Genomic DNA, 10,373 nt, shown 5'->3' with positions numbered 1-10,373 from the left:
TTCATTATCTAGTATGCTGCAGGCACAGTTATAGACATTCTATATGTATTAGTTAATTAAATTTCAACAACAACACCACTAGGAGAAAGGTTCTATTGTTTTTTGTTGGTTGGTTAGTTGGTTAGTTCTTGGTTGATCTGTTTTGTTTTGTCATATAGATGAGGAAACAAAGGCACATAGATCACATAGTTAGTGAGAAATAAGGCTCCAGATTCCAATTCTGGTGCTGGGGCCTCAAAACCTTTATTTTCAGCCAGTATTCTATTGCTAATATCATTCATTTCCGTTTCTGTCTTAGAAATAAATAGGTGGGGGAAAAAAAGAAATAAAAAGATGACTCCCTTATTCCACTTCTCCAACTTTGAATAAAAAGGACTAATGACTTTAAAATACAATACTGTGCCCACATGGATGGATTAATACATACAGACAACTAATCAAGGCACCGTATGAATAAAATATAAAGCAAGAGATGTAGATGAGAATGACCCAGCGTGGACATGGAACTTCTGATTTTGAAACAGTGCCAATCTCTTCTAGTCCCAATTACTCAAATACAAAGAGGAAAAAACCTGAAAGACCACATCTTCTGTCTGAAAGTAGGAAATAACAAGGGGCTAACAAGAACAGAACACAGAGGACAGCTGTGGAGGCATCTCCAAAATGGCTTGTCATTAAAGAGAAGCCAGAAGCAGAGGCAGGTGAGGAATCACAGAGACAGACCAGCCATATTTTCAGAAGTCTGTTGGTGAGACAGGTTTAAGGAGACAATTATGGATAGCCCTGGAGCTGCCAATCTTAGATGGATGGGTAGAAGTAGAGTATAAAATGCCTCGCTCACATTCACATAATGTTATAACCAGTCTCTATCAGCCTAAAAGACTTCCTTGGCTCCCCTGATAGGAATCCCTGTAAAATATGTAGTCCAGTTAGTATTCCCCTCTTTAAACAAAATGAGTAATGATTTGCAAGGGTTTTTGTACCAAAAGAAAACAAAAGGAGTAGAAGAAAAAGAAAAATGAGTAACTTCTTAAAAAACTATTAATAAGGTGAAAGTGAAAAGTATGGCAATAAATATCTCCATAAATTTTATAAATGTAGTAAATAAATACTTCAAAATATAAAAACGCAAAACAGAGAGATATGAACTCTGGGGAGAAATAGTGAGAAAATAGAAAAATGGAAAATACGCATGGCAGAGCTTAGAAAAGTGAGTTGTGGGGGGCAGGGGGAAGCAATGTCATTGTAGGACTGAGGTCCATGTGGGAAGCAACCAAAAATAATAAATACTGTCACAAACATGGTAAAGGACTTAGATGGCAAGATTGGGAGTAGGAAGCAAAATGAGATGAAAATCAACAGAGTTAAAACAATTAGAGAAAAGTATCTATGTGGAAGATAAATTAGATTCCAATATGTACAAAATCATTAGTGATGAAAACAAAATCTAATAGAGAAAAATAAAAATATTTAATTTAGGAAATTATAAGGAAACTTTAAAAGACTTAAAATTATGGATTCATAGATTATGGATATCTCAGGGGTGGAAAGTATATACAAAATGTCCAACGCCAAGCCTTTCTGAATTAATCTGATTTTCATAACTTTTTAGCTATGAATACGGGATGAAAAAGTCATTTAAAATTGATAAGCCTAGTATTTATACTTGAAGTCTGAAAGTAATGAAATGGATATACTTAAAAACTAAGACAATATTGTTAGATAAAAAATCAGTGTAGAAGGAAAGAGCCAAGGTAGGAAAATGTAGAAATATAATTATCATTTATTACAGTAAGAAAGCAGTAGACACTCTGAAGAAAGAGAGAATTAAGTGTATTATATAAATTCACAGTAATAAAACCGTTAGGAAAAAATCATAATAATTGCAAATAAATAATTAAAGATTAATGATAAATGATACAAAAATAAGAATGCAGTAAAATAAATTCAAGACATATCAAGTTTTAAAAAGAAAATTTACAATAATATAATAAAAATAACAACAAAATATATTTCATATCCGAAATATTAGAAAAGCAAACATAAAAAGATGAAGAAATGCTAAGCATGATGGCACACACCTGTAATCTCAGTGACTTGGGAGGCTAAACCAGGAGGATAACAAGTTAAAGACCAATCTCAGCAACTTGGCGAGACCCTAAGGACTTAGTAGGACCCTGTCTCAAAATGAAACATAAAAAAGGTGTGTGGGCGGGTGTTTTCTGGGGATGTGGCTCAGTGGTTAATCAGCCCTGGGATCAATCCTTGGTATAACAACATAAAAGATGAAGAAATATATAAAAGGTAAATGAAGACAAAAAGAAAAATAGATGCTGTGGTCATTCTTATTTGAAATACAAACATAAAAAAGCATACATTATACAAAAAAACATCCTGGACAACAAAATGTATACAATCTACAATGTAAAATTATAGTTATGATTAAATAGCATAGCAACAACATTCACAAAATAAGGAACACAAGATTTACAAGGAGAAATATTCAAATGCATTAGTAGTAAGAAATATGAGTTTACCTCTCATTCTTGATATATCTAGTTAAAAAATATTAAATGAAAATACAGGAATCCAAAATATTATTATTAATAATGTAGCATTGGTGTAGGGGGTGTTGCTCATGGTAGAGTGCTTGCTTGGCAGGCAAGAAGCCCTTTTTTTGATTCCTAGTATTACAAAGAATATAATAATACACATATACACACATGTATACATATAGATAAGTAAAAATGAAATAATGTAGCATGAAATCACTGTGTTTTCAGCTCTTGTATCATGAAAAGAGAGATTATACCTACTTTTATGTATCCATAAAACAATAAAATAATACTTCCATTTATTGGGCAAGAAAAACTCAAATTCTGAAAAGCAGAAATAGAAAAGACAATGTGCTTTGGATCATAAAACTAGAAATAAATAACAAGGAAAAGACAAACATATCATCTGAATTTAAAAAAAACCCTCAAGTCAAAATGGAAATAAAAAAATAAACTACGAGACATCTAGAAAATAACAGTAAAGATAACTTATACTATTAACTATATGAGAAAGATAAAGTAGTGCCTTGTTTTCACTTTTTAAAGTTAGCATGAATCTTCTCCTCAGAAGCATGAAGAAGTGTGTAATTATCTAAGTGCTATCATAATACCCTATAACTAATGCTATTCTACTTTGCACCTTGTATTTACAACTGTATCTGTCTGCCCTCCTAAACACATCATTGGGAACAGGAGTCATATCTTAACTGATTCACCTGGGTCTTCAGAAATACATACTAAATATTTTAAATGATTATACAAATTAGTGAGAACTTTTGAAAATGACATGTATTTGGTGACTAATTTAGCAGTATATCTCATTCAACTTTAATGTTTATGTATATATAATTTCTTATGAAGATTATTATAGAATTATTTTTCTTCTGCTTTCTCTGAAGAATATAAAACCAAAACTAATCTTTAGAAGATGTAGCAACAGACCAAAACAAAGAAAAATATTGCACTATAATGCAAAAAAGTAAGAAAATGCACACTCTTTAAATTATTTTTATGCAAAAAAATAAAAACAATAATTATTCATGTTAATGGAGTTTCATGGGATGTTTTGTATATGTATTTGTTGTGCAATGTTTAAATCAGGTTAACTGTATCAGTCTCTTCAAAGGTTTAATCTCTTTATGGTTAAAACTTTCAAAATCCTTTCTTCCAGCTTTTTGAAATATATAGTACATTATTAACTATGTCAACCTAATGTGCCATAGGTAGCACATCAGAACTTGGTACTCATTGACCAACCTTTCTCCCATTCCCCCTCCACAATACTCTCCCTGGCCTCTAGTAAAACACCATTCTACTATTAACTTCTTTTATTTATTTATATATGACAGTGGGATGCATTACAATTCTTATTACACATATGGAGCACAATTTTTCATATCTCTGGCTCAATACACAGTATATTCACACCAATTCTTGTCTTCATACATGTACTTTGGATAATAATGGTCATCACATTCCACAATCATTTCTAACCCCACGCCCCCTCCCTTCCCCTCTAATCCTTCTGCCCTATCTAGAGTTTGTCTATTCCTCCCATGCTCCCACTTCCTATCCTACTATGAATCAGCCTTCTTATATCAAAGAAAACACTCAGCATTTGTTTTTTTGGGATTGGCTAACTTCACTTAGCATTTACTATTAACTTCTATGAGATCAAAATTTTGGATACCACATATGAGTGAGATGATGCAGTGCTTATCTTTTTGTGCCTAGCTTATTTCACTTAATGTCATGACCTCCAGTTTCATCCATGTTGGTGCAAATGATAGGCTTTTATTCTTTTTATGGATGAATAGTATTCCATTGTATATATGTACCACATTATCTTTATTCATTCCTCAGTTGATGGACACAGATTGTTTCCATTTCTTGGCTATTTTGAATACTGCAACAAAAAGATATGAGAGTACAGATATCTCTTTTGTCTCTTTGCTAGATCACAGGGGTATTCTATTTTTAATTTTTTTGAGAAACCTCCATACTCTTCTCCATAATGGTTATACTAATTTGCATTTTCACCAAGAATTCCGATTTTTATACATTTTTACTAGTACATGGTGTCTTTAATAATTTTTATAATAACCATCCTAATTGGGGGTAAAGTGATGCCTCATCGTAGTTTTGATTCACATTGCTCTGTTGATTAGCAATGTTAAATATTTTCTCATGTACCTGTTGGTCATTTGTATGTCTTCTTTTGAGAAATGTCTATTTAGATTTATTACCAATTTTTGATCAGGTTATTTAGTTGTATTTTGCTATGACTTTTTATAGGTTCTGTAGATATTTTGTATATTCACCCCTTATTAGATGTATAGTTTGCAAATATTTTCTTTTATTCTGTGGGTGGTTTTTTCATTCTGATAATTGTTTCCTTTACTGAGGAGTTTTTTAGTTTGATGTAATCCTGTTTGACTGTTTTTGCTTCATTTCCTGTACTTTTGTGTGTTGGCCAAAAAATTCTTACCCATTCCAATGTTCTCATAAGAATACACAATTATTCTTAATGCTTACCATTGGCAAAATAGAGCATTTTGCTATTTAAAATGGATAATGGGAAACAGCAAATTTATCTCTTAATTCCAAATTAACCAAAGAGGGGAGGGGAAAGGAACTCATTTCATCTCTTAGATGAGCCATTACTTAATATGTTCACATATATTGTACAATTTTTTGGCTTCAAATTTAACCACATCATGGGGGGACTGGAAGAAAAAAATTCAAAAAATATCTCACTATACTCAGCTTTCAAAAAAATATTTAGAAATTACTGAGGGTTTATTTTTAAACCTTACAGAAATTTAGCATTCACTGCTTAAGAATGATCATAATTGTTGATGACCATAGATATTTCTTTAGCTTGTTTATCCATCACTCAAGAAAATGTTCTTTTCTTCTCTCCAGTGAAGAGAACTCAAGAGAAAATCAACATTGGTACCTGTGTAACTATTTTCTACCTATATAGTTTTAAGTTTTTAATAGAATACAGGATCTTTATATTATGTCTTTAGTGCCATATTGTATAGTAGATTCCTCCAGTTATTGGTGATGAACTCTGTGTCCTTGAATGTTGAAGTATAACATTAAAGAAACCTGAGGAGGCAAACATATAAAGCAGGTTTTATTTAAAATAGAGTACCACAGGCTTCTCCCAGAAGGGAGAAGGAGGTCATAGCTGGTATCATGGTATCCCAAGAAGTGAAAGCATCCTGCCTCTTTTGTACATTTTAGACTTTCTTTGTTCTGCCTTCTTCCCGGTTCTCTCTCTCCTTCCTGCTGACTAGGCCCAGGGGATGTTGGGGTGGCCAAAAGATGAGAAACGAGTAGGCAAGAGGGGCTAAGGTGGAGTGATCCGAGTAGGAAGGAAGCAGCAGCCTAGGGGGCATTAATTAGAAGCTTGTTGTCTGTTGGGGGGGTGCCTTATTAACAACCTCTGGGAGGGGCAGGTAATCTTGGTAATCAAAACGCTCTGGAGACATTAACATTTCGGTTTCCCAGCGGTAGTCTCCAACTTCTGGGAGCCAAATTGGCCTCCTCTTTCTCTATCCGACATGATTACCTATCCACACTGACTGACTGTCTTTATTCTTGGTTCATAGTTACAGCTCATTATTTAATAGGTTACTGACCCTAATTTCATTCTTTGATTTATTGTCTTTGATTACTTCCAAGTTTATTCCAAATAAATTATTTGATTTATTCCAGGTTTATTGTCTTTGATTACTTTGTTGGGCTCATATTTGAGTTCAATTTTAATGTTTTGTAGAAAATCCTCAAAGGCAAAATAAAAATAGTTAATCATCATGCTAGCTATACGGATAGTTTACATATAGAAATTATAACTTTTCTTCAAAAATACTACAACATGGAGTCTAATTAGAATCTTCAATTGTTCCATAGTGAGTTTAGTGATGAATTAATTTTCATGTACCTTATCAGAATTGATTTGCTTTTTTCTTTTTCTTTTTTTTCTTTTTGCTTTTGTTCTTGATCTTGGATTTGGCTTTTTTTCAATGAAGCGTTAGCCTTGAGCACAATCTCACTAAAATCATCAACATTAGAATGCTTGCTCTTTAATTTTAGTAGGTTTGGAAAGTGTATGATTTTTATTATTTAAAAAATAGAAAGACAGAAATGTCCTGTTGAATATTTGTCCTCATCTGCTTTCTAAGAACTTATACCAAAAAAAAAACTACTTTCACTTGCATAATGATATACAAATAATATAATTAATTTGTCTTTAAGAACATCAAATGTCTCAAAACAAAAATGTCCATAATTTCTTTGCTAATCATAATAAAGTTCTTAAAAAGACCTTTGTAAAAATTACATAAGCTTTTTTGAAATGAGTCTGTTTAATTATGGGTACATCAAACCAAGGCTGAAACTCTTAGTTTGCAGAATTGTCATTGTAATAAGATGCAAGGGGAAAATGGAAAATCAAAAAGTCCATGTGCTTTCTTGTGCCTAGTTATGCCCATTTACCTCAAAAAGCTAGATCTGACCAACAGCTTTAGCATTTTCTTGAAAATAATTGTTTAGTTAAATAATCATTTTTCAGGTGCTATCAACTTCTTATTCTCTATTTTCTCCAGTATTCTTATTTCCATTATCTATATTGATTTTGCATTTTTAAAAAAAGTTACAAAATAAATAAAGTTAATGTTCCTTAGTCATCCAAGATGAATTGAAACATAACAGAGATTATTAAATAGAGCTAAACATAAAACTACATAAAGTAGTTTTAAAATTATAATTTTATGTGCAATACAATGAAGAAAGAATAAACAGATGTTTCATACAGCAGCTATGTTCTTCTCAAACAATTTTTTAGAAGTTAAAATTTCTTCCTTAAAGATGTAATAAAACGATTCATTTTTAAAGTGCCTATAAAGTTGGTTTGCAATTCTTCAAGATGTGGCCTTTGTAACTATCATAAATTTGAAGAGATGCTCACATTGTTTGGTAGTAGGCTTAAAGTACCTCAAATTGTAAAAACAAGCAAACATTCCCATGGGCAAAACAAGTAATGAAGCAAAAGTTTATAAAAAAAAATTTTGCACACATAAACTGATTTATATCCAAATAAGAAAAAAAAATACCTTACAAGATAGGCTCTGAAAATCAGCTCTTATAATCCTTTTTTTTAAATACATGTGAAGAAAATATTTTCATAACTTCTTTTTGTAGTATTGTATATATATTACAGAAAATCTTAGAAAAAAAACAAAATTTTTAAAACAATCTATGTTTACAAAACCTGAAGAAATGTGTAAAAGAATTTTTTAAGCAATCTAATTAGAAATAAACTGTTTTGAGAAATTCTTCAAATGTGTTCATGTTAGTTGTAGAAACAGACTTTGATTATACTTGCAATATAGCATTACCATCCAAAATAAATCAATGTTATATGGTTAAAAATACATGCTGCTTGCAAAATGATATATTTAGAGATAAATAAGGATATTACTATCTTTGGGTATATTATAATATGAAATATATAATATTGAACCACAGAAGTTTTCAATATATTAAAACTACATTCAAGAAATAACATCCAATTAATATATGATTTAAAAAATATGTAAATATTCTTCCAATCAGAAGAAATCAACCATTCTGAAATGTAAGCTTTCAAAAACTCTAACAACCAGGGCTGGGGTTGTGGCTCAGTGTCAGAGCACTTACCTCGCACATGTGAGGCACTGGGTTCAATCCTCAGCATCACATAAAAAATAAATAAATGAAATAAAGATATTTTTTAAAACTTTAACAATTAAAAATAAATATATAATCACACTGATAACACTAAGTAACTATACTGGAGAGGAGCCACGGTGAAGTGATCCAGGTAGGAAGGTTCACCCTTTGATGAGTGTAAAGATAACAAGCACAACCAGTAGATAAAATAGTAAAGTAAGTTTTATTACCTGCAGCAAATGAGGAGAACATGATGGCTACATTCAAAGAAGTGTCTTCCCAAACAGAAACAAGGGCTTTTATTGGGGAAACTTATATATATTACTCATAAAATGTTATAGTTCAAATATGAGGTGTCCCCAAAATGTTCATGTGTGAGACAATGCAATGATGCTCAGAAGTAAAATGATTAGATTATAAGAGCTGTAACCTAATGAGTGGTTACTGCACTGGGTAGTGACTATATGCTGGTGGGATGTGGCTGGAGAAAGAAGGGTCACTAGAGACATGCCCTTAAGGTTTATATTTCATTCCTGGCAAATGTAGCTCTGTCTACTTCCTGACTGTCATGAATTGAGCAGTTTCCCTTCACAGCCCTTCCACCATGATATTCTGCCTTACTTGGGCCCAGAGCAATGGAGTCAGCAGACCATGAACTAAACCTCTGAGACTGTTAACCCAAACAAACTTTTCCTCCCCTTAAGTTGTTCTTGTTGGGTATGTTGGTCACAGCAACGTAAAGCTGACCACCACATATTGGAAAGACATCATAATGTGCAGAGATGCATATATTCTTGATCATGCTCAGATTAAGTCCATGCTGCTTCATATATTTCATATCCAAAAACCGGTGGAGAGAAAAACTGGGTGGAGAATTTAGTATTATAATGAGCAAGCTTTACTCTAAGTCACCCAAAAAGAGTGAGACAAAATGACTCAGCAATCTTGGCTTGTTCCTCATAAGTTTCTCCAGAAGGCCTTATCTGAAACAAACAAACAAAATCTTTCAAGAAATGTTAACAGTTATTTAAAGGGGCAGCAGCTTCACCTCCTCTCTTCCTCCCACAAGCATAGGTAAATGTCCCTGAAAGTATTTGCCTAGTAGCTAACATAACTGCAGTGTTGGTAAAGTGGATAAAGAGAAGATCTACTAAGATTTTCAAGTGAATGATAAAAATCACCCTATATAATTTATGTTTTGTTTTTAAAAAATGAGTACTTTCAATTTAGACTAATGATAGCCAAAAAGGGTGTGATCTGTGTCTACAAAATCATAACAGGGGAGAGTTAGGGTGATTGTGAACTTTCTTACCAAATTCTTACCTACTCCAACTCTGGCAACCACTCCTTTCAACTCCCAACCTCCGCCCCAAGACTAGAAGAGCTTTATGAAAAATAAGTGTCACATTGAAGAATCCATTTCTAACAAAATTTGATAGAAGCTCAATTTGTTCAATAAGAATTCAGAGGTTAAATCTTTGTGGATTATTAAGAATAAGCAAGAGGTGTTTGAAGTGACATTTTTTACCTTCATATTGATTTAAAAAAGAAAAAAAAGATCCTCTGCAACAGACTAGTAACAAATATCTCTCTCCTTTTAATATCTTTTCTCCTTCTCTAAATCAGCCTTTAAAAAAAGATTAAATCAACTCAGGCATGGTGGCACACAATTGTAATTCCAGCTACTTAGAAAATGAGGCAAGAGAATATCAAGTTTGGGGCTAACTTAGGCAATTTAATACTTAGGTTAAAAAATGAAAAAAAAAAGGTGGAGTGCAGTGGGATGTAGCTTAGTGGTCGAGCACCCCTGGATTCAATTTCCAATACCAAAAATAAAAAATAAAAAAGATTAAATCAAAACACAATCACTTGTCACTACATAGTCTTACTCGGGATTGTTAAGGAAGGTTTACAATTTAGAAAATGTCATTTAAAATAAACATTTCAAATGAAAGTATTTAAAGGTTAGGGATCGTTTGCTTGGCACAAGAGAAGGAGCTGAAATTTGATTATAAAAGATTTGACAAAACGACAGTCCCATTTCCCTACACAAAACATCTAGACTTTAGAAAAAATAAATTCTGTACAGAATTTATA

This window comes from Marmota monax, unplaced genomic scaffold (genome assembly GCF_021218885.2).
Source record: "Marmota monax isolate L192 unplaced genomic scaffold, Marmota_monax_Labrador192_F-V1.1 WCK01_AAM20220418_F8-fsc00147, whole genome shotgun sequence".
Classification (NCBI taxonomy): domain Eukaryota; kingdom Metazoa; phylum Chordata; class Mammalia; order Rodentia; family Sciuridae; genus Marmota; species Marmota monax.
The sequence above is the reverse complement of the archived record's forward strand: the minus strand, read 5'-3'. Positions refer to the sequence as shown.